This window comes from Danio aesculapii, chromosome 23 (genome assembly GCF_903798145.1).
Source record: "Danio aesculapii chromosome 23, fDanAes4.1, whole genome shotgun sequence".
Lineage (NCBI taxonomy): Eukaryota > Metazoa > Chordata > Actinopteri > Cypriniformes > Danionidae > Danio > Danio aesculapii.
In genome coordinates this window covers 25,832,114-25,856,978 of record NC_079457.1, presented here as the reverse complement: position 1 = coordinate 25,856,978, position 24,865 = coordinate 25,832,114, and the positions used below count along the sequence as shown (strand labels likewise).

General features: G+C 43.9%; 9 non-coding genes across 9 annotated transcripts; all 9 read left to right on the top strand.

Moving 5' to 3' along the window:
• The first annotated feature begins 403 nt into the window (after positions 1–403).
• On the top strand, positions 404–475 carry trnam-cau (transfer RNA methionine (anticodon CAU)). Its single transcript has one exon. It is a non-coding gene; the product is annotated as a tRNA-Met (tRNA).
• A 19,742-nt stretch (positions 476–20,217) lies between these two features.
• On the top strand, positions 20,218–20,289 carry trnam-cau (transfer RNA methionine (anticodon CAU)). The gene has a single exon. It is a non-coding gene; the product is annotated as a tRNA-Met (tRNA).
• A 522-nt stretch (positions 20,290–20,811) lies between these two features.
• trnam-cau (transfer RNA methionine (anticodon CAU)) lies at positions 20,812–20,883 on the top strand. The gene has a single exon. It is a non-coding gene; the product is annotated as a tRNA-Met (tRNA).
• A 175-nt stretch (positions 20,884–21,058) lies between these two features.
• On the top strand, positions 21,059–21,130 carry trnam-cau (transfer RNA methionine (anticodon CAU)). Its single transcript has one exon. It is a non-coding gene; the product is annotated as a tRNA-Met (tRNA).
• A 224-nt stretch (positions 21,131–21,354) lies between these two features.
• On the top strand, positions 21,355–21,426 carry trnam-cau (transfer RNA methionine (anticodon CAU)). Its single transcript has one exon. It is a non-coding gene; the product is annotated as a tRNA-Met (tRNA).
• A 1,075-nt stretch (positions 21,427–22,501) lies between these two features.
• trnam-cau (transfer RNA methionine (anticodon CAU)) lies at positions 22,502–22,573 on the top strand. Its single transcript has one exon. It is a non-coding gene; the product is annotated as a tRNA-Met (tRNA).
• Positions 22,574–23,250: 677 nt separating this feature from the next.
• trnam-cau (transfer RNA methionine (anticodon CAU)) lies at positions 23,251–23,322 on the top strand. Its single transcript has one exon. It is a non-coding gene; the product is annotated as a tRNA-Met (tRNA).
• Positions 23,323–23,497: 175 nt separating this feature from the next.
• Positions 23,498–23,569, top strand: trnam-cau (transfer RNA methionine (anticodon CAU)). Its single transcript has one exon. It is a non-coding gene; the product is annotated as a tRNA-Met (tRNA).
• A 224-nt stretch (positions 23,570–23,793) lies between these two features.
• Positions 23,794–23,865, top strand: trnam-cau (transfer RNA methionine (anticodon CAU)). Its single transcript has one exon. It is a non-coding gene; the product is annotated as a tRNA-Met (tRNA).
• The last annotated feature ends 1,000 nt before the right edge of the window (positions 23,866–24,865 follow it).

Below are 24,865 nucleotides of genomic sequence, written 5' to 3'. Positions count from 1 at the left end.
AGGCTTTACCAGCAGTAAATTTAGGTGAGTTTCCACAGCTGTATCTCATCTAGGCTTTACCAGAAGGATGTTTAGGTGAGTATCCAGAGCTGTATCTCATCCAGGCTTTACCAGCAGTAAATTTAGGTGAGTTTCCACAGCTGTATCTCATCTAGGCTTTATCAGCGGAATGTTTAGGTGAGTGTCCATAGCTGCAGAGTCAATAGCAGCAGAGTGGCGCAGCGGAAGCGTGCTGGGCCCATAACCCAGAGGTCGATGGATCGAAACCATCCTCTGCTAAGACAACATTTAATTGAATCTCTTTGTTAAATTTAGGTGAGTATCCACAGCTGTATCTCATCTAGGCTTTACAAGCGGAATGTTTAGGTGAGTGTCCACAGCTGGATCCCCCGTTCTCAATAGCAGCAGAGTGGCGCAGTGGAAGCGTGCTGGGCCCATAACCCAGAGGTCGATGGATCGAAACCATCCTCTGTTAAGACAACATTTAATTGAATCTCTTTGTTAAATTTAGGTGAGTATCCACAGCCGTATCTCTTCTAGGCTTTACAAGCGGAATGTTTAGGTGAGTGTCCACAGCTGTATCTCATCTTTGCCTTACCAGCAGCTGTATTTCATCTAGGCTTTACCAGCAAAATGTTTAGGTGAGTGTCCACAGCTGTATCTCATATAGGCCTTACCAGCAAAATGTTTAGGTGAGTGTCCACAGCTGTATCTCATATAGTCTTTACCAGAAGGATATTTAGGTGAGTATCCACAGCTGTATCTAGGCTTTACCAGAAGGATGTTCAGATGAGTGTCCACAGCTGGATCCCCCGATCCCCATAGCAGCAGAGTGGCGCAGCGGAAGCGTGCTGGGCCCTTAACCCAGAGGTCGATGGATCAAAACAATCCTCTGCTAGGATAACATTTAATTGAATCTTTTAAATTTAGGTGAGTATCCACAGCTGTATCTCATATAGTCTTTACCAGAAGGATGTTTAGGTGAGTATCCACAGCTGGATCCCACATTATCTGTAGCAGCAGGTTGGCGCAGCGGAAGCGTGCTGGGCCCATAACCCAGAGGTCGATGGATCGAAACCATCCTCTGCTATGATAATATTTAATTGAATCTGATTGTCAAATTTAGGTGAGTATCCACAGCTGTATCTCATCTACGCTTTACCAGCAGGATTTTAAGGTGAATATCCACAGTTTTATCTCATCTAGGCTTTACCAGAAGGATGTTTAGGTGAGTGTCCACAGCTGTATCTCATCTAGGCCTTACCAGCAGGATTTTTAGGTTAGTATCCAAAGCTGTATCTCATCTAGGCTTTACCAGTGGAATGTTTAGGTGAGTGTCCACAGCTGTATCTCATCTAGGCCTTACCAGCGGCTGTATCTTATCTAGGCTTTACCGGCGGAATGTTTAGGTGAGTATCCACAGCTGTATCTCATCTAGGCTTTACCAGCAAAATGTTTAGGTGAGTATCCACAGCTGTATCTCATCTAGGCCTTACCAGCAGCTGTATCTAATCTAGGCTTTACCAGCGGAATGTTTAGGTGAGTGTCCACAGCTGGATCCCCCGTTCTCAGTAGCAGCAGAGTGGCGCAGCGGAAGCGTGCTGGGCCCATAACCCAGAGGTCGATGGATCGAAACCATCCTCTGCTAAGACAACATTTAATTGAATCTCTTTGTTAAATTTAGGTGAGTATCCACAGCTGTATCTCATCTAGGCTTTACAAGCGGAATGTTTAGGTGAGTGTCCACAGCTGGATCCCCCATTCTCAGTAGCAGCAGAGTGCCGCAGCGGAAGCGTGTTGGGCCCTTGACCCAGAGGTCGATGGATCGAAACCATCCTCTGCTAAGACAACATTTAATTGAATCTCTTTGTTAAATTTAGGTGAGTATCCACAGCTGTATCTCATCTAGGCTTTACAAGCGGAATGTTTAGGTGAGTATCCACAGCTGTATCTCATCTTTGCCTTACCAGCAGCTGTATTTCATCTAGGCTTTACCAGCAAAATGTTTAGGTGAGTGTCCACAGCTGTATCTCATATAGACCTTACCAGCAAAATGTTTAGGTGAGTGTCCACAGCTGTATCTCATATAGTCTTTACCAGAAGGATGTTTAGGTGAGTATCCACAGCTGTATCTAGGCTTTACCAGAAGGATGTTCAGATGAGTGTCCACAGCTGGATCCCCCGATCCCCATAGCAGCAGAGTGGCGCAGCGGAAGCGTGCTGGGCCCATAACCCAGAGGTCGATGGATCAAAACCATCCTCTGCTAGGATAACATTTAATTGAATCTTTTAAATTTAGGTGAGTATCCACAGCTGTATCTCATCTAGGCTTTACCAGCGGAATGTTTAGGTGAGTATCCAAAGCTGTATCTCATCTAGGCTTTACCAGCAAAATGTTTAGGTGAATGTCCACAGCTGTATCTCATATAGTCTTTACCAGAAGGATGTTTAGGTGAGTATCCACAGCTGTATCTCATCTAGGCCTTACCAGCAGCTGTATCTCATCTAGGCTTTACCAGCAGAATGTTTAGGTGAGTATCCACAGCTGTATCTCATCTAGGCTTTACCAGAATGATGTTCAGGTGAGTGTCCACAGCTGTATCTCATCTAGGCTTTACCAGCGAAATGTTCAGTTGAGTGTCCACAGGTGTATCTCATCAAGACATTAGCAGCAGTAAATTTAGGTGAGTATCCACAGCTGTATCTCATCTAGGCTTTATCAGGAGGATGTTTAGGTGAGTGTCCAGCTGGATCCCCTAATTTCTGGAGCAGCGGAAGTGTGCTGGGCCCATAACCCAGAGGTCGATGGATGGAAACCATCCTCTGCTAGGATAACATTTAATTGAATCAGTTTGTTAAATTTAAGTGAGTATCCACAGCTGTATCTCATCCAGGCTTTACCAGAAGGATGTTTAGGTGAGTGTCCACAGCTGTATCTCATCTAGGGTTTACCAGCGAAATGTTCAGTTGAGTGTCCACAGGTGTATCTCATCAAGACATTAGCAGCAGTAAATTTAGGTGAGTATCCACAGCTGTATCTCATCTAGGCTTTATCAGGAGGATGTTTAGGTGAGTGTCCAGCTGGATCCCCTAATCTCTGGAGCAGCGGAAGTGTGCTGGGCCCATAACCCAGAGGTCGATGGATCGAAACCATCCTCTGCTATGATAACATTTAATTGAATCTGATTGTCAAATTTAGGTGAGTGTCCACAGCTGTATCTCTTCTAGGCTTTACCAGCGGAATGTTTAGGTGAGTATCTGTTACAATATGCTATGTATATAGACAGCAGGATGGGAGGATGTGACAGACCATGTTTGGTTTGTAGTGTATGACGTCATTGTTATGCGCATGCATGTGAAGTAAAGGAAGCACAGTGAAAACCTGCGTGTCTGAGATTCATTGATATATAGAGTGATAGTTGCGTATTAGAGTGAACTAAGCATAAACATGGTGGCAGCGGTAAATTACCAAGAAGAAAAGTGAAAGGCAGAGGTAAATCGCTACGGAGAAAGTAATTAAGAGAGACGTGCGCCGATCATGGAGGGTGCTTTCGGATTGAAGCCGCCAGCGAATTTTGACTGGAATGCGACGAATATACCAAAAGCTTGGAAAGCATGGGAGAGAACTGAGTAAGACGCTAGGCGCCGCCCTCCCGGCTGACGGTGAACTGACGCTCGAATGGCTGTTAACGGCGTTCAGAAACCACTGCAATCCAGCACCAAACGAAACGTTAGAGAGATACAAATTTTTCTCCAGAAATCAAAACTCAGGCGAAATGATTGATAAGTATATTACTGATTTGAAACTGCTAGCGGACACATGCAACTTTGGATCAGCTAAAGATTCTCTGATTAGAGACCGAATTGTCTGCGGCATACTGAACTCACATGTGAGAGAACGTCTATTAAGAGAGCCTGAACTGACGCTTGAGAAATGCATAAGGATTTGTAGAGCATCAGAACTGTCAAAAGAGAATGTAATGACCATAGAAGGACAGAAAGCTGAAGAAGTGCACACAGTACAGAGAATTAAACAAAATCAGGGTGCAAAACAAACTCCTACAAAGTGTAAATTTTGTGGAAAACAGCATGAGTGGAAAAAACTGAGTTGCCCAGCTTATGGAAAGCAATGCAGAAAATGTGGCAAATTAAACCATTTTGCTGCCACGTGTAAAACAAAAGAAACTAAGAGAAAAGGAATACACAGTGTGGCAGAAATTGAAGAGGAACCATTTCAGGAAATCCTAAGCCTTAGTTCGTAAATGAGGGAGGACATACAGGAAAACAACTGTTTGCAACCATGTTGATAGGAGAAAGACCAGTAAAATTTCAATTAGACTGTGGAGCCAGTTGTAACGTAATCCCCATTCAGCAGTTAAACCCTGACACCGTGATGGAAAAGACTAAAAAAATCCTGGTCATGTATAATAAGAGCACCCTAAAACCAGTAGGAAAATGCAAAATAAAAATAAGAAACCACAGCTGTATCTCATCCAGACTTTATCAGCGGAATGTTTAGGTGAGTGTCCACAGCTGTATCTCATCTAGGCTTTATCAGCGGAATGTTCAGGTGAGTATCCACAGCTGTATCTCATCTAGGCTTTAAGCTACGGTCACACCGGGCTTTGTGTGTGCGAAATTCTGTCGTGTGGCGCTGCGAAAAGGGGCGGGATTAAACAAGATGATTAGACATTTAAAAAAGCGAGTGATTGCTCTGTTTTACATTTTTGCCTAGAGAGGTCCTGTTTTGATCCTCGATTGGTCTCATGCAGCCAAGTGATGCGATTTCGCAGGTTAGAGTTCACCAAGCTTGAACTTTGCACCGCAGCAACATGCGAAGCTTGACGCATGACCCCGCGTTTCCGGTCTGACGCATTCGCGTGCGTATGAATGGAAGTCTATGGGAAGAAAAGTCAAGTGTGACCGCACCTTCACCAGCGGAATGTTTATTTGAGTATCTACAGCTGTATATCATTTAGGCTTTACCAGAAGGATGTTTAGGTGAGTATCCACAGCTGAATCTCGTCTAGGCTTTATCAGGAGGATGTTTAGGTAAGTGTCCACAGCTGGATCCCCTGTTTTCTATAGTAACAGAGTGGCGCAGCGGAAGCGTGCTGGGCCCATAACCCAGAGGTCGATGGATCGAAACCATCCTCTGCTAGGATAACATTTAATTGAATCTCTTTGTTAAATTAGGTGAGCATCCACAGCTGTATCTCATCTAGGCTTTACCAGCGGAATGTTTAGTTGAGTATCTACAGCTGTATCTCATCTAGGCTCTACCAGCAGTAAATTTAGGTGAGTATCCACAGCTGTATCTCATCTAGGCTGTATCAGGAGGATGTTTAGGTAAGTGTCCACAGCTGGATCCCATGTTTTCTATAGCAGCAGAGTGGCGCAGCGGAAGCGTGCTGGGCCCATAACCCAGAGGTCGATGGATCGAAACCATCTTCTGCTATGATAACATTTAATTGAATCTCTTTGTTATATTTAGCCGAGTATCCACAGCTGTATCTCATCTAGGTTTTACCAGCGGATTGTTCAGGTGAGTATCTACAGCTGTATCTCGTCTAGGCTTTACCAGAAGGATGTTTAGGTGAGTATCTACAGCTGGATTTCGTCTAGGCTTTACCAGCGGAATGTTTAGTTGAGTATCTAAAGCTGTATCTCATCTAGGCGTTCCCAGCGGAACGTTTAGTTGAGTATCTACAGCTGTATCTCATCTAGGCTATACCGGAAGGATGTTTAGGTGAGTATCCACAGCTGTATCTCATCTAGGCTCTACCAGCAGGATTTTTAGGTGAGTATCCACAGCTGTATCTCATCTAGGCTTTACCAGAAGGATGTTTAGGTGAGTATCCACAGCTGTATCTCATCTAGGCTCTACCAGCAGGATTTTTAGGTGAGGGTCCACAGCTGTATCTCATCTAGGCTTTACCAGCGGAATGTTCAGGTGAGTATCTACAGCTGTATCTCATCCAGGCTTTATCAGCGGAATGTTTAGGTGAGTGTCCACAGCTATATCTGAACTAGGCTTTACCAGCAGTAAATTTAGGTGAGTATCCACAGCTGTATCTCATCCAGGCTTTACCAGCGGAATGTTTAGTTGAGTATTTACAGCTGTATCTCATCTAGGCTTTACCAGCGGAATGTTTAGTTGAGTATCTACAGCTGTATCTCATCTAGGCTTTACCAGAAGGATGTTTAGTTGAGTATCTACAGCTGTATCTCATCTAGGCTTTACCAGAAGGATGTTTAGGTGAGTGTCCACAGCTGTATCTTATCTAGGCTTTATCAGGAGGATGTTTAGGTAAGTGTCCACAGCTGGATCCCCTGTTTTCTATAGCGGCAGAGTGGCGCAGCGGAAGCGTGCTGGGCCCATAACCCAGAGGTCGACGGATCGAAACCATGTTCTGCTAGGATAACATTTAATTGAATCTCTTTGTTAAATTTAGGTGAGTGTCCACAGCTGTATCTCATCTAGGCTTTATCAGGAGGATGTTTAGGTAAGTGTCCACAGCTGTATCTCATCTAGGCTATACCGGAAGGATGTTTAGGTGAGTATCCACAGCTGTATCTCATCTAGGCTTTACCAGCAGTAAATTTAGGTGAGTGTCCACAGCTGTATCTCATCTAGGCTTTACCAGCAGTAAATTTAGGTGAGTGTCCACAGCTGTATCTCATCTAGGCTTTATCAGGAGAATGTTTAGGTAAGTGTCCACAGCTGGATCCCCTGTTTTCTATAGCAGCAGAGTTGCGCAGCGGAAGCGTGCTGGGCCCATAACCCAGAGGTCGATGGATCGAAACCATCCTCTGCTAGGATAACATTTAATTGAATCTCTTTGTTAAATTTAGGTGAGTATCCACAGCTGTATCTCATCTAGGCTCTACCAGCAGGATTTTTAGGTGTGTCCACAGCTATATCTGAACTAGGCTTTACCAGCAGTAAATTTAGGTGAGTATCCACAGCTGTATCTCATCCAGGCTTTACCAGCGGAATGTTTAGTTGAGTATTTACAGCTGTATCTCATCTAGGCTTTACCAGCGGAATGTTTAGTTGAGTATCTACAGCTGTATCTCATCTAGGCTTTACCAGAAGGATGTTTAGTTGAGTATCTACAGCTGTATCTCATCTAGGCTTTACCAGAAGGATGTTTAGGTGAGTGTCCACAGCTGTATCTTATCTAGGCTTTATCAGGAGGATGTTTAGGTAAGTGTCCACAGCTGGATCCCCTGTTTTCTATAGCGGCAGAGTGGCGCAGCGGAAGCGTGCTGGGCCCATAACCCAGAGGTCGACGGATCGAAACCATGTTCTGCTAGGATAACATTTAATTGAATCTCTTTGTTAAATTTAGGTGAGTGTCCACAGCTGTATCTCATCTAGGCTTTATCAGGAGGATGTTTAGGTAAGTGTCCACAGCTGTATCTCATCTAGGCTATACCAGAAGGATGTTTAGGTGAGTATCCACAGCTGTATCTCATCTAGGCTTTACCAGCAGTAAATTTAGGTGAGTGTCCACAGCTGTATCTCATCTAGGCTTTACCAGCAGTAAATTTAGGTGAGTGTCCACAGCTGTATCTCATCTAGGCTTTATCAGGAGAATGTTTAGGTAAGTGTCCACAGCTGGATCCCCTGTTTTCTATAGCAGCAGAGTTGCGCAGTGGAAGCGTGCTGGGCCCATAACCCAGAGGTCGATGGATCGAAACCATCCTCTGCTAGGATAACATTTAATTGAATCTCTTTGTTAAATTTAGGTGAGTATCCACAGCTGTATCTCATCTAGGCTCTACCAGCAGGATTTTTAGGTGTGTCCACAGCTATATCTCATCTAGGCTTTACCAGCAGTAATTTTAGGTGAGTGTCCACAGCTGTATCTCACCTAGGCTTTATCAGGAGAATGTTTAGGTAAGTGTCCACAGCTGGATCCCCTGTTTTCTATAGCAGCAGAGTGGCGCAGCGGAAGCGTGCTGGGCCCATAACCCAGAGGTCGATGGATCGAAACCATCCTCTGCTATGATAACATTTAATTGAATCTCTTTGTTAAATTTAGCCGAGTATCTCATCCAGGCTTTACCAGCAGTAAATTTAGGTGAGTATCCACAGCTGTATCTCATCTAGGCTTTACCAGCGGAATGTTTAGTTGAGTATCTACAGCTGTATCTCATCTATGCTATACCAGAAGGATGTTTAGGTGAGTATCCACAGCTGTATCTCATCTAGGCTCTACCAGCAGGATTTTTAGGTGAGTGTCAACAGCTGTATCTCATCCAGGCTTTACCAGCAGTAAATTTAGGTGAGTATCCACAGCTGTATCTCATCTAGGCTTTACCAGAAGGATGTTTAGGTGAGTATCCACAGCTGTATCTCATCTAGGCTTTACCAGCGGAATGTTTAGTTGAGTATCTACAGCTGTATCTCATCTAGGCTTTACCAGCGGAATGTTCAGGTGAGTATCTACAGCTGTATCTCATCTAGGCTTTACCAGCGGAATGTTCAGGTGAGTATCTACAGCTGTATCTCATCTAGGCTCTACCAGCAGGATTTTTAGGTGAGTGTCCACAGCTGTATCTCATCCAGGCTTTATCAGCGGAATGTTCAGGTGAGTGTCCACAGCTGTATCTGAACTAGGCTTTACCAACAGTAAATTTAGGTGAGTGTCCACAGCTGTATCTCATCTAGGCTTTATCAGGAGGATGTTTAGGTAAGTGTTCACAGCTGGATCCCATGTTTTCTATAGCAGCAGAGTGGAGCAGCGGAAGCGTGTTCGGCCCATAACCCAGAGGTCGATGCATCGAAACCATTCTCTGCTAGGATAAAATTTAATTGAATCTCTTTGTTAAATGTAGGTGAGTATCCACAGCTGTATCTCATCTGGGCTTTACCAGAAGGATGTTTAGTTGAGTATCTACAGCTGTATCTCATCTAGGCTTTACCAGAAGGATGTTTAGGTGAGTGTCCACAGCTGTATCTCATCTAGGCTTTACCAGAAGGATGTTTAGGTAAGTGTCCACAGCTGGATCCCCTGTTTTCTATAGCAGCAGAGTGGCGCAGCGGAAGCGTGCTGGGCCCATAACCCAGAGGTTGATGGATCGAAACCATCCTCTGCTACAGTGTTGGGAGTAATGCGTTACAAAAGTAATGTATTACAGTAATGTATTACATTTTCCTGTAACGCAGTAGTGTAAGGCATTACTTATACATTTTCAGTAATATTTTACTCGGTACATGTTCAGTAACGCGTGCGTTACAACAAACTTTTCGCCCGCAAGACATTACCAAATAAAAAATACCGCAAGTAAGTTCTATTTTCTGTTCGTGGTTAGTGAATATATGCGCGTGTTGTCATCAATATCCCTCTGGCTATTGGAACTTTTTTACTTTGAACGCAGAATGATTTCAGACTCTGAGCTCGAGGTCCGAGGCTATTGGCTCAGCCCGGTTCACAGTAAGGTCAAGCCCTGACGTCCAGCGGAAGAGCAGCAAAATAGATGAGCAGAAGACAGTACATTCGCGAGATGGACGTATGTGCATATGGCGTTATTTCACTGACAACAGTCGTAAGCGCAGTTTTACAAGAGCGCATTCATGTAATTCTCTGTTCGTGGACAACTCGACCGCAATTTTTTTTCCGCAGTCGCATGCACTCAAAACACGGCTGCTCACGTGCGAATGATCTGCTCTGGCTCCGTCAGATGATGCAGACTCACAATTTGTACCTCGTGTTTCCTCTTCTTTTCGTGCTTTTGCTCTCCAGAGATCCTCCTGTTCAATTGGTTATCCCAAGAATGTTGATATGGTTTATATATTGCTACAGTATTTATTAGCAATACACGAAACACTAAAAGGTTATGATAAATTCTATAATAAATACTTGTGTTTTTGAGTGTTAGATATACTGCCTATGTTTTAGGCTAGTATTTACAATTTGTTAATGAATGCTTCAGCATACTGTAGTATTAAGAATAGTGAACTGATAAAATGAAATACAAAGTGTAGTTTTACTACAGTAAAGTGTGGTGAATTGTAGTACAGTATACCCTATATTGTAAAAAAAAAAACTACAGCACTGGGTAATTTGTTTATATTACGCTTGTGTTACCATAGCAACTAGTATTAGCACAACTGATTAATTGAAGTACTTTACCGTAGAACTGTTCAAAACACTGTACATGACAGGGAAAATGTCCTCCACAATCTCATCAGCAATGTGGAAGACAACAGAGACGTGTATAATTTGTTTTAGTTGCCATGATAAAATGGGATTGATAGTGAGATTAATTTGAGGAGTGAATAGTTCAGTAGGCTATAATACCTCATCAAGTTTTCCCCTATTTTTATCGGTTACATTTCTGCTTGCATTCGTTATATTTTTGTTTAAATGTTGTTTTATTTGATTAGTATGGTGCACCTTTTGGATGTTTAATAAATGTTTTTTAAAAATGTATTCTTTGCATTCAACTTCTTTCCTCTGTGTCTTAAGTGTTTGAAATTGGAAATATTTCATCATATAACAAACAACAAAAAAGGTTATAGTGGATTAGATTAAAAAATGTATATGTAAGTCTATTTTAGTATTTTGGTTATTGTTAATAAATAGTGTACAAATATAAATTATATCAAAAAGCATGAAAGGAAGAGGGAACACAAGACACAAATTGTGAGTCTGCATATAATCTCACTGAGCGAGTAGTGTACTGTGAGCGCACAAGAAATTTTGTGCGTGAGCAGTGCATATTTGAGAGAGCATGAGAAAATTTGCACGCGAGCAGCGTATATTTGAGAGCTCACAAGCAGTTTTGTCCACAGAGGAAATCGGTGCACGAACATTATATTGAGAAAGCTGTTCATCATGCTCACTTTGTGCATGACAGTTTTGTGTTGTGAACCTGAATTTAAAGTGAATAGAATAATGGCAAGATTAAGAAAAAAAATGCATCTCGTCATAGCATTGGAGTTTACATATAGGCCTGTTGTGTCTAATATGAAAATAGCCAAGCTATTCACAGATATTGCCAGATAATCACTTTACCTTTACCATACTTTCAACAGACTTTGATCATTTGTGATTCTGGCTCTTATCCTTTCTTGCATTGTCTTGAGCCTTCACGTTGCCAAATATATACTATATTGTTAGTAGCCTGGATAGGTCACGTCATTCTGCTACATCATATCGCTTTCTACTGGATGTAAAATGCTCTGCAGTACATTTAGTCATTTTAGAATGTTAAGTTCTAATTCTGTAGTTATTTTGGTGAAAGTAACTAAAAAGTAATATAAGAGTAATGTAACATATTACAATTTTGAGACAGTAATATTGTAAGGTAAGGGATTACTTTTAAATCACAGTAATAAGTAATCTGTAATGTATTACAGTTTGGAAGTAACTTGCACAACACTGCTCTGCTATGATAACATTTAATTGAATCTCTTTGTTAAATTTAGCCGAGTATCTCATCCAGGCTTTACCAGCAGTAAATTTAGGTGAGTATCCACAGCTCTATCTCATCTAGGCGTTACCAGTGGAATGTTTAGTTGAGTATCTACAGCTGTATCTCATCTAGGCTTTACCAGCGGAATGTTCAGGTGAGTATCTACAGCTGTATCTCATCTAGGCTTTACCAGAAGGATGTTTAGGTGAGTTTCTACAGCTGTGTCTCATCTAGGCTTTACCAGCAGTAAATTTAGGTGTGTGTCCACAGCTGTATCTCATCCAGGCTTTACCAGCAGTAAATTTAGGTGAGTATCCACAGCTGTATCTCATCTAGGCTTTACCAGAAGGATGTTTAGGTGAGTATCCAAAGCTGTATCTCATCTAGGCTCTACCAGCAGGATTTTTAGGTGAGGATCCACAGCTGTATCTCATCCAGACTTTATCAGCGGAATGTTTAGGTGAGTGTCCACAGCTGTATCTCATCTAGGCTTTATCAGCGGAATGTTCAGGTGAGTATCTACAGCTGTATCTCATCTAGGCTTTACCAGCGGAATGTTTAGTTAAGTATCTACAGCTGTATCTCATCTAGGCTTTAAGGTGCGGTCACACTTGACTTTTCCTCCCATAGACTTCCATTCATACGCACGCAAATGCGTCAGACCGGAAACGCGGGGTCATGCGTTAAGTTTCGCTGTTCGCTGGGTGCAAAGTTCAAGCTTGGTGAACTCTAACCTGCGAAATCGCATCACTTGTCTGCGTGAGACCAATCGAGGATCAAAACAGGACCTCTCTGGACAGAAATTTAAAACATGGAGCTATCGCTCGCTTTTTTAATGTCTAATCATCTTGTTTAATCCCGCCCCTTTTCGCAGCGCCGCACGACAGAATTTCGCACACACAAAGCCCGGTGTGACCGTAGCTTTACCAGAAGGATGTTTAGGTGAGTGTCCACAGCTGTATCTCATCTAGGCTTTATCAGGAGGATGTTTAGGTAAGTGTCCACAGCTGGATCCCCTGTTTTCTATAGCAGCAGAGTGGCGCAGCGGAAGCGTGCTGGGCCCATAACCTAGAGGTCGATGGATCGAAACCATGTTCTGCTAGGATAACATTTAATTGAATCTCTTTGTTAAATTTAGGTGAGTGTCCACAGCTGTATCTCATCTAGGCTTTATCAGTAGGATGTTTAGGTAAGTGTCCACAGCTTTATCTCATCTAGGCTATACCAGAAGGATGTTTAGGTGAGTATCTACAGCTGTATCTCGTCTAGGCTTTACCAGCGGAATGTTTAGGTGAGTGTCCACAGCTGTATCTCATCTAGGCTTTACCAGCAGTAAATTTAGGTGAGTGTCCACAGCAGTATCTCACCTAGGCTTTATCAGGAGGATGTTTAGGTAAGTGTCCACAGCTGGGTCCCCCGTTTTCTGTAACTGCAGAGTGGCGCAGCGGAAGCGTGCTGGGCCCTTAACCCAGAGGTCGATGGATCGAAAACATCCTCTGCTAGGATAACATTTAATTGAATCTCTTTGTTAAATTTAGGTGAGTATCCACAGCTGTATCTCATCTAGGCTTTATCAGGAGGATGTTTAGGTAAGTGTCCACAGCTGTATCTCATCTAGGCTATACCAGAAGGATGTTTAGGTGAGTATCTACAGCTGTATCTCGTCTAGGCTTTACCAGCGGAATGTTTAGGTGAGTGTCCACAGCTGTATCTCATCTAGGCTTTACCAGCAGTAAATTTAGGTGAGTGTCCACAGCTGTATCTCATCTAGGCTTTATCAGGAGGATGTTTAGGTAAGTGTCCACAGCTGGGTCCCCCATTTTCTGTAACAGCAGAGTGGCGCAGCGGAAGCGTGCTGGGCCCATAACCCAGAGGTCGATGGATCGAAACCATCCTCTGCTAGGATAACATTTAATTGAATCTCTTTGTTAAATTTAGGTCAGTATCCACAGCTGTATCTCATCTAGGCTTTACCAGCAGTAAATTTAGGTGAGTGTCCACAGCTGTATCTCATCTAGGCTATACCAGAAGGATGTTTAGGTGAGTATCTACAGCTGTATCTCGTCTAGGCTTTACCAGCGGAATGTTTAGGTGAGTGTCCACAGCTGTATCTCATCTAGGCTTTACCAGCAGTAAATTTAGGTGAGTGTCCACAGCAGTATCTCACCTAGGCTTTATCAGGAGGATGTTTAGGTAAGTGTCCACAGCTGGGTCCCCCGTTTTCTGTAACTGCAGAGTGGCGCAGCGGAAGCGTGCTGGGCCCTTAACCCAGAGGTCGATGGATCGAAAACATCCTCTGCTAGGATAACATTTAATTGAATCTCTTTGTTAAATTTAGGTGAGTATCCACAGCTGTATCTCATCTAGGCTTTATCAGGAGGATGTTTAGGTAAGTGTCCACAGCTGTATCTCATCTAGGCTATACCAGAAGGATGTTTAGGTGAGTATCTACAGCTGTATCTCGTCTAGGCTTTACCAGCGGAATGTTTAGGTGAGTGTCCACAGCTGTATCTCATCTAGGCTTTACCAGCAGTAAATTTAGGTGAGTGTCCACAGCTGTATCTCATCTAGGCTTTATCAGGAGGATGTTTAGGTAAGTGTCCACAGCTGGGTCCCCCATTTTCTGTAACAGCAGAGTGGCGCAGCGGAAGCGTGCTGGGCCCATAACCCAGAGGTCGATGGATCGAAACCATCCTCTGCTAGGATAACATTTAATTGAATCTCTTTGTTAAATTTAGGTCAGTATCCACAGCTGTATCTCATCTAGGCTTTACCAGCAGTAAATTTAGGTGAGTGTCCACAGCTGTATCTCATCTAGGCATTATCCGGAGGATGTTTAGGTAAGTGTCCACAGCTGGATCCCCTGTGTGCTATAGCAGCAGAGTGGCGCAGCGGAAGCGTGCTGGGCCCATAACCTAGAGGTCGATGGATCGAAACCATGTTCTGCTAGGATAACATTTAATTGAATCTCTTTGTTAAATTTAGGTGAGTGTCCACAGCTGTATCTCATCTAGGCTTTATCAGTAGGATGTTTAGGTAAGTGTCCACAGCTTTATCTCATCTAGGCTATACCAGAAGGATGTTTAGGTGAGTATCTGAAGCTGTATCTCGTCTAGGCTTTACCAGCGGAATGTTTAGGTGAGTGTCCACAGCTGTATCTCATCTAGGCTTTACCAGCAGTAAATTTAGGTGAGTGTCCACAGCAGTATCTCACCTAGGCTTTATCAGGAGGATGTTTAGGTAAGTGTCCACAGCTGGGTCCCCCGTTTTCTGTAACTGCAGAGTGGCGCAGCGGAAGCGTGCTGGGCCCTTAACCCAGAGGTCGATGGATCGAAAACATCCTCTGCTAGGATAACATTTAATTGAATCTCTTTGTTAAATTTAGGTGAGTATCCACAGCTGTATCTCATCTAGGCTTTATCAGGAGGATGTTTAGGTAAGTGTCCACAGCTGTATCTCATCTACGCTATACCAGAAGGATGTTTAGGTGAGTATCTACAGCTGTATCTCGTCTAGGCTTTACCAGCGGAATGTTTAGGTGAGTGTCCACAGCTGTATCTCATCTAGGCTTTACCAGCAGTAAATTTAGGTGAGTGTCCACAGCTGTATCTCATCTAGGCTTTATCAGGAGGATGTTTAGGTAAGTGTCCACAGCTGGGTCCCCCATTTTCTGTAACAGCAGAGTGGCGCAGCGGAAGCGTGCTGGGCCCATAACCCAGAGGTCGATGGATCGAAACCATCCTCTGCTAGGATAACATTTAATTGAATCTCTTTGTTAAATTTAGGTCAGTATCCACAGCTGTATCTCATCTAGGCTTTACCAGCAGTAAATTTAGGTGAGTGTCCACAGCTGTATCTCATCTAGGCATTATCCGGAGGATGTTTAGGTAAGTGTCCACAGCTGGATCCCCTGTGTTCTATAGCAGCAGAGTGGCGCAGCGGAAGCGTGCTGGTCCCATAACCCAGAGGTCGATGGAGCGAAACCATCCTCTGCTATGATAACATTTAATTGAATCTCTTTGTTAAATTTAGCCGAGTATCCACAGCTGTATCTCATCTAGGCTTTACCAGCGGAATGTTCAGGTGAGTATCTACAGCTGTATCTCATCTAGGCTCTACCAGCAGGTGAGTATCTACAGTTGTATCTCATCTAGGCTTTACCAGCGGAATGTTCAGGTGAGTATCTACAGCTGGATCTCATCTAGGCTATACCAGAAGGATGTTTAGGTGAGTATCCACAGCTGTATCTCATCTAGGCTTTACCAGCAGTAAATTTAGGTGAGTGTCCACAGCTGTATCTCATCTAGACTTCATCAGGAGGATGTTTAGGTAAGTGTCCACAGCTGGATCCCCTGTTTTCTATACCAGCAGAGTGGCGCAGCGGAAGCGTGCTGGGCCCATAACCCAGAGGTCGATGGATCAAAACCATCCTCTGCTAGGATAACATGTAATTGAATCTCTTTGTTAAATTTAGGTGAGTATCCACAGCTGTATCTCATCTAGGCTTTGTCAGCGGAATGTTCAGGTGAGTATCTACAGCTGTATCTCATCTAGGCTTTACCAGCGGAATGTTTAGTTGAGTATCTACAGCTGTATCTCATCTAGGCTTTACCAGAAGGATGTTTAGGTGAGTGTCCACAGCTGTATCTCATCTAGGCTTTACCAGCAGTAAATTTAGTTGAGTGTCCACAGCTGTATCTCATCTAGGCTTTATCAGGAGGATGTTTAGGTAAGTGTCCACAGCTGGATCCCCTGTTTTCTATACCAGCAGAGTGGCGCAGCGGAAGCGTGCTGGGCCCATAACCCAGAGGTCGATGGATCGAAAACATCCTCTGCTAGGATAACATTTAATTGAATCTCTTTGTTAAATTTAGGTGAGTATCCACAGCTGTATCTCATCTAGGCTTTACCAGTGGAATGTTCAGGTGAGTATCTACAGCTGTATCTCATTTAGGCTTTACCAGAAGGATGTTTAGGTGAGTATCCACAGCTGTATCTCATCTAGGCTTTACCAGCAGTAAATTTAGGTGAGTGTCCACAGCTGTATCTCATCTAGGCTTTATCAGGAGGATGTTTAGGTAAGTGTCCACAGCTGGATCCCCTCTTTTCTATAGCAGCAGAGTGGCGCAGCGGAAGCGTGCTGGGCCCATAACCCAGAGGTCGATGGATCGAAACCATCCTCTGCTAGGATAACATTTAATTGAATCTCTTTGTTAAATTTAGTTGAGTATCTACACCTGTATCTCATCTAGGCTCTACCAGCAGGATTTTTAGTTGTGTCCACAGCTGTATCTCATCTAGGCTTTACCAGCAGTAAATTTAGGTGAGTATCCACAGCTGTATCTCATCTAGGCTGTATCAGGAGGATGTTTAGGTAAGTGTCCACAGCTGGTTCCCCTGTTTTCTATAGCAGCAGAGTGGAGCAGCGGAAGCGTGTTCGGCCCATAACCCAGAGTTCGATGGATCGAAACCATGTTCTGCTAGGATAACATTTATTGAATATCTTTGTTAAATTTAGGTGACTGTCCACAGCTGTATCTCATCTAGGCTTTATCAGAAGGATGTTTAGGTAAGTGTCCACAGCTGTATCTCCTCTAGGCTTTACCAGCAGTAAATTTAGGTGAGTGTCCACAGCTGTATCTCATCTAGGCTTTATCAGGAGGATGTTTAGGTAAGTGTCCACAGCTGGGTCCCCCGTTTTCTGTCACAGCAGAGTGGCGCAGCGGAAGCGTGCTGGGCCCATAACCCAGAGGTCGATGGATCGAAACCATCCTCTGCTAGGATAACATTTAATTGAATCTCTTTGTTAAATTTAGGTGAGTATCCACAGCTGTATCTCATCTAGGCTTTACCAGCAGTAAATTTAGGTGAGTGTCCACAGCTGTATCTCATCTAGGCTTTATCAGGAGGATGTTTAGGTAAGTGTCCACAGCTGGATTCCCTGTGTTATATAGCAGCAGAGTGGCGCAGCGGAAGCGTGCTGGGCCCATAACCCAGAGGTCGATGGATCGAAACCATCCTCTGCTATGATAACATTTAATTGAATCTCTTTGTTAAATTTAGCCGAGTATCCACAGCTGTATCTCATCTAGGCTTTACCAGCGGAATGTTCAGGTGAGTATCTACAGCTGTATCTCATCTAGGCTCTACCAGCAGGTGAGTATCTACAGTTGTATCTCATCTAGGCTTTACCAGCGGAATGTTCAGGTGAGTATCTACAGCTGTATCTCATCTAGGCTATACCAGAAGGATGTTTAGGTGAGTATCCACAGCTGTATCTCATCTAGGCTTTACCAGCAGTAAATTTAGGTGAGTGTCCACAGCTGTATCTCATCTAGGCTTCATCAGGAGGATGTTTAGGTAAGTGTCCACAGCTGGATCCCCTGTTTTCTATACCAGCAGAGTGGCGCAGCGGAAGTGTGCTGGGCCCATAACCCAGAGGTCGATGGATCAAAACCATCCTCTGCTAGGATAACATGTAATTGAATCTCTTTGTTAAATTTAGGTGAGTATCCACAGCTGTATCTCATCTAGGCTTTGTCAGCGGAATGTTCAGGTGAGTATCTACAGCTGTATCTCATCTAGGCTTTACCAGCGGAATGTTTAGTTGAGTATCTACAGCTGTATCTCATCTAGGCTTTACCAGAAGGATGTTTAGGTGAGTGTCCACAGCTGTATCTCATCTAGGCTTTACCAGCAGTAAATTTAGTTGAGTGTCCACAGCTGTATCTCATCTAGGCTTTATCAGGAGGATGTTTAGGTAAGTGTCCACAGCTGGATCCCCTGTTTTCTATACCAGCAGAGTGGCGCAGCGGAAGCGTGCTGGGCCCATAACCCAGAGGTAGATGGATCGAAAACATCCTCTGCTAGGATAACATTTAATTGAATCTCTTTGTTAAATTTAGGTGAGTATCCACAGCTGTATCTCATCTAGGCTTTACCAGTGGAATGTTCAGGTGAGTATCTACAGCTGTATCTCATTTAGGCTTTACCAGAAGGATGTTTAGGTGAGTATCCACAGCTGTATCTCATCTAGGCTTTACCAGCAGTAAATTTAGGTGAGTGTCCACAGCTGTATCTCATCTAGGCTTTATCAGGAGGATGTTTAGGTAAGTGTCCACAGCTGGATCCCCTCTTTTCTATAGCAGCAGAGTGGCGCAGCGGAAGCGTGCTGGGCCCATAACCCAGAGGTCGATGGATCGAAACCATCCTCTGCTAGGATAACATTTAATTGAATCTCTTTGTTAAATTTAGTTGAGTATCTACACCTGTATCTCATCTAGGCTCTACCAGCAGGATTTTTAGTTGTGTCCACAGCTGTATCTCATCTAGGCTTTACCAGCAGTAAATTTAGGTGAGTATCCACAGCTGTATCTCATCTAGGCTGTATCAGGAGGATGTTTAGGTAAGTGTCCACAGCTGGTTCCCCTGTTTTCTATAGCAGCAGAGTGGAGCAGCGGAAGCGTGTTCGGCCCATAACCCAGAGTTCGATGGATCGAAACCATGTTCTGCTAGGATAACATTTAATTGAATATCTTTGTTAAATTTAGGTGACTGTCCACAGCTGTATCTCATCTAGGCTTTATCAGAAGGATGTTTAGGTAAGTGTCCACAGCTGTATCTCCTCTAGGCTTTACCAGCAGTAAATTTAGGTGAGTGTCCACAGCTGTATCTCATCTAGGCTTTATCAGGAGGATGTTTAGGTAAGTGTCCACAGCTGGGTCCCCCGTTTTCTGTCACAGCAGAGTGGCGCAGCGGAAGCGTGCTGGGCCCATAACCCAGAGGTCGATGGATCGAAACCATCCTCTGCTAGGATAACATTTAATTGAATCTCTTTGTTAAATTTAGGTGAGTATCCACAGCTGTATCTCATCTAGGCTTTACCAGCAGTAAATTTAGGTGAGTGTCCACAGCTGTATCTCATCTAGGCTTTACCAGCAGTAAATTTAGGTGAGTGTCCACAGCTGTATCTCATCTAGGCTTCATCAGGAGGATGTTTAGGTAAGTGTCCACAGCTGGATCCCCTGTTTTCTATACCAGCAGAGTGGCGCAGCGGAAGCGTGCTGGGCCCATAACCCAGAGGTCGATGGATCAAAACCATCCTCTGCTAGGATAACATGTAATAGAATCTCTTTGTTAAATTTAGGTGAGTATCCACAGCTGTATCTCATCTAGGCTTTGTCAGCGGAATGTTCAGGTGAGTATCTACAGCTGTATCTCATCTAGGCTTTACCAGCGGAATGTTTAGTTGAGTATCTACAGCTGTATCTCATCTAGGCTTTACCAGAAGGATGTTTAGGTGAGTGTCCACAGCTGTATCTCATCTAGGCTTTACCAGCAGTAAATTTAGTTGAGTGTCCACAGCTGTATCTCATCTAGGCTTTATCAGGAGGATGTTTAGGTAAGTGTCCACAGCTGGATCCCCTGTTTTCTATACCAGCAGAGTGGCGCAGCGGAAGCGTGCTGGGCCCATAACCCAGAGGTAGATGGATCGAAAACATCCTCTGCTAGGATAACATTTAATTGAATCTCTTTGTTAAATTTAGGTGAGTATCCACAGCTGTATCTCATCTAGGCTTTACCAGTGGAATGTTCAGGTGAGTATCTACAGCTGTATCTCATTTAGGCTTTACCAGAAGGATGTTTAGGTGAGTATCCACAGCTGTATCTCATCTAGGCTTTACCAGCAGTAAATTTAGGTGAGTGTCCACACCTGTATCTCATCTAGGCTTTATCAGGAGGATGTTTAGGTAAGTGTCCACAGCTGGATCCCCTCTTTTCTATAGCAGCAGAGTGGCGCAGCGGAAGCGTGCTGGGCCCATAACCCAGAGGTCGATGGATCGAAACCATCCTCTGCTAGGATAACATTTAATTGAATCTCTTTGTTAAATTTAGTTGAGTATCTACACCTGTATCTCATCTAGGCTCTACCAGCAGGATTTTTAGTTGTGTCCACAGCTGTATCTCATCTAGGCTTTACCAGCAGTAAATTTAGGTGAGTATCCACAGCTGTATCTCATCTAGGCTGTATCAGGAGGATGTTTAGGTAAGTGTCCACAGCTGGTTCCCCTGTTTTCTATAGCAGCAGAGTGGAGCAGCGGAAGCGTGTTCGGCCCATAACCCAGAGTTCGATGGATCGAAACCATGTTCTGCTAGGATAACATTTAATTGAATATCTTTGTTAAATTTAGGTGACTGTCCACAGCTGTATCTCATCTAGGCTTTATCAGAAGGATGTTTAGGTAAGTGTCCACAGCTGTATCTCCTCTAGGCTTTACCAGCAGTAAATTTAGGTGAGTGTCCACAGCTGTATCTCATCTAGGCTTTATCAGGAGGATGTTTAGGTAAGTGTCCACAGCTGGGTCCCCCGTTTTCTGTCACAGCAGAGTGGCGCAGCGGAAGCGTGCTGGGCCCATAACCCAGAGGTCGATGGATCGAAACCATCCTCTGCTAGGATAACATTTAATTGAATCTCTTTGTTAAATTTAGGTGAGTATCCACAGCTGTATCTCATCTAGGCTTTACCAGCAGTAAATTTAGGTGAGTGTCCACAGCTGTATCTCATCTAGGCTTTATCAGGAGGATGTTTAGGTAAGTGTCCACAGCTGGATTCCCTGTGTTATATAGCAGCAGAGTGGCGCAGCGGAAGCGTGCTGGGCCCATAACCCAGAGGTCGATGGATCGAAACCATCCTCTGCTATGATAACATTTAATTGAATCTCTTTGTTAAATTTAGCCGAGTATCCACAGCTGTATCTCATCTAGGCTCTACCAGCAGGATTTTTAGTTGTGTCCACAGCTGTATCTCATCTAGGCTTTACCAGCAGTAAATTTAGGTTAGTATCCACAGCTGTATCTCATCTAGGCTGTATCAGGAGGATGTTTAGGTAAGTGTCCACAGCTGGTTCCCCTGTTTTCTATAGCAGCAGAGTGGCGCAGCGGAAGCGTGCTGGGCCCATAACCCAGAGGTCGATGGATCGAAACCATCCTCTGCTATGATATCATTTAATTGAATCTCTTTGTTAAATTTAGCCGAGTATCCACAGCTGTATCTCATCTAGGCTTTACCAGCGGAATGTTTAGTTGAGTATCTACAGCTGTATCTCATTTAGGCTTTACCAGAAGGATGTTTAGGTGAGTGTCCACAGCTGTATCTCATCTAGGCTTTACCAGCAGTAAATTTAGGTGAGTATCTACAGTTGTATCTCATCTAGGCTTTACCAGCGGAATGTTCAGGTGAGTATCTACAGCTGTATCTCATCTAGGCTATACCAGAAGGATGTTTAGGTGAGTATCCACAGCTGTATCTCATCTAGGCTTTACCAGCAGTAAATTTAGGTGAGTGTCCACAGCTGTATCTCATCTAGGCTTTATCAGGAGGATGTTTAGGTAAGTGTCCACAGCTGGATCCCCTGTTTTCTATACCAGCAGAGTGGCGCAGCGGAAGCGTGCTGGGCCCATAACCCAGAGGTCGATGGATCAAAACCATCCTCTGCTAGGATAACATGTAATTGAATCTCTTTGTTAAATTTAGGTGAGTATCCACAGCTGTATCTCATCTAGGCTTTGTCAGCGGAATGTTCAGGTGAGTATCTACAGCTGTATCTCATCTAGGCTTTACCAGAAGGATGTTTAGGTGAGTATCCACAGCTGTATCTCATCTAGGCTTTACCAGCAGTAAATTTAGGTGAGTGTCCACAGCTGTATCTCATCTAGGCTTTATCAGGAGGATGTTTAGGTAAGTGTCCACAGCTGGATCCCCTCTTTTCTATAGCAGCAGAGTGGCGCAGCGGAGGCGTGCTGGGCCCATAACCCAGAGGTCGATGGATCGAAACCATCCTCTGCTAGGATAACATTTAATTGAATCTCTTTGTTAAATTTAGTTGCGTTTCTACACCTGTATCTCATCTAGGCTCTACCAGCAGGATTTTTAGTTGTGTCCACAGCTGTATCTCATCTAGGCTTTACCAGCAGTAAATTTAGGTGAGTATCCACAGCTGTATCTCATCTAGGCTGTATCAGGAGGATGTTTAGGTAAGTGTCCACAGCTGGTTCCCCTGTTTTCTATAGCAGCAGAGTGGCGCAGCGGAAGCGTGCTGGGCCCATAACCCAGAGGTTGATGGATCGAATCCATCCTCTGCTATGATATCATTTAATTGAATCTCTTTGTTAAATTTAGCCGAGTATCCACAGCTGTATCTCGTCTAGCCTTTACCAGAAGGATGTTTAGGTGAGTATCCACAGCTGTATCCCATCTAGGCTTTATCAGCGGAATGTTCAGGTGAGTATCTACAGCTGTATCTCATCTAGGCTTTACCAGCGGAATGTTTAGTTGAGTATCTACAGCTGTATCTCATCTAGGCTTTACCAGAAGGATGTTTAGTTGAGTATCTACAGCTGTATCTCATCTAGGCTTTACCAGAAGGATGTTTAGGTGAGTGTCCACAGCTGTATCTCATCTAGTCTTTATCAGGAGGATGTTTAGGTAAGTGTCCACAGCTGGATCCCCTGTGTTTTGTAGCAGCAGAGTGGAGCAGCGGAAGCGTGTTCGGCCCTTAACCCAGAGGTCGATGGATCGAAACCATGTTCTGCTAGGATAACATTTAATTGAATATCTTTGTTAAATTTAGGTGACTGTCCACAGCTGTATCTCATCTAGGCTTTATCAGGAGGATGTTTAGGTAAGTGTCCACAGCTGTATCTCCTCTAGGCTTTACCAGCAGTAAATTTAGGTGAGTGTCCACAGCTGTATCTCATCTAGGCTTTATCAGGAGGATGTTTAGGTAAGTGTCCACAGCTGGGTCCCCCGTTTTCTGTCACAGCAGAGTGGCGCAGCGGAAGCGTGCTGGGCCCATAACCCAGAGGTCGATGGATCGAAACCATCCTCTGCTAGGATAACATTTAATTGAATCTCTTTGTTAAATTTAGGTGAGTATCCACAGCTGTATCTCATCTAGGCTTTACCAGCAGTAAATTTAGGTGAGTGTCCACAGCTGTATCTCATCTAGGCTTTATCAGGAGGATGTTTAGGTAAGTGTCCACAGCTGGATTCCCTGTGTTATATAGCAGCAGAGTGGCGCAGCGGAAGCGTGCTGGGCCCATAACCCAGAGGTCGATGGATCGAAACCATCCTCTGCTATGATAACATTTAATTGAATCTCTTTGTTAAATTTAGCCGAGTATCCACAGCTGTATCTCATCTAGGCTCTACCAGCAGGATTTTTAGTTGTGTCCACAGCTGTATCTCATCTAGGCTTTACCAGCAGTAAATTTAGGTTAGTATCCACAGCTGTATCTCATCTAGGCTGTATCAGGAGGATGTTTAGGTAAGTGTCCACAGCTGGTTCCCCTGTTTTCTATAGCAGCAGAGTGGCGCAGCGGAAGCGTGCTGGGCCCATAACCCAGAGGTCGATGGATCGAAACCATCCTCTGCTATGATATCATTTAATTGAATCTCTTTGTTAAATTTAGCCGAGTATCCACAGCTGTATCTCATCTAGGCTTTACCAGCGGAATGTTTAGTTGAGTATCTACAGCTGTATCTCATTTAGGCTTTACCAGAAGGATGTTTAGGTGAGTGTCCACAGCTGTATCTCATCTAGGCTTTACCAGCAGTAAATTTAGGTGAGTATCTACAGTTGTATCTCATCTAGGCTTTACCAGCGGAATGTTCAGGTGAGTATCTACAGCTGTATCTCATCTAGGCTATACCAGAAGGATGTTTAGGTGAGTATCCACAGCTGTATCTCATCTAGGCTTTACCAGCAGTAAATTTAGGTGAGTGTCCACAGCTGTATCTCATCTAGGCTTTATCAGGAGGATGTTTAGGTAAGTGTCCACAGCTGGATCCCCTGTTTTCTATACCAGCAGAGTGGCGCAGCGGAAGCGTGCTGGGCCCATAACCCAGAGGTCGATGGATCAAAACCATCCTCTGCTAGGATAACATGTAATTGAATCTCTTTGTTAAATTTAGGTGAGTATCCACAGCTGTATCTCATCTAGGCTTTGTCAGCGGAATGTTCAGGTGAGTATCTACAGCTGTATCTCATCTAGGCTTTACCAGAAGGATGTTTAGGTGAGTATCCACAGCTGTATCTCATCTAGGCTTTACCAGCAGTAAATTTAGGTGAGTGTCCACAGCTGTATCTCATCTAGGCTTTATCAGGAGGATGTTTAGGTAAGTGTCCACAGCTGGATCCCCTCTTTTCTATAGCAGCAGAGTGGCGCAGCGGAGGCGTGCTGGGCCCATGACCCAGAGGTCGATGGATCGAAACCATCCTCTGCTAGGATAACATTTAATTGAATCTCTTTGTTAAATTTAGTTGCGTTTCTACACCTGTATCTCATCTAGGCTCTACCAGCAGGATTTTTAGTTGTGTCCACAGCTGTATCTCATCTAGGCTTTACCAGCAGTAAATTTAGGTGAGTATCCACA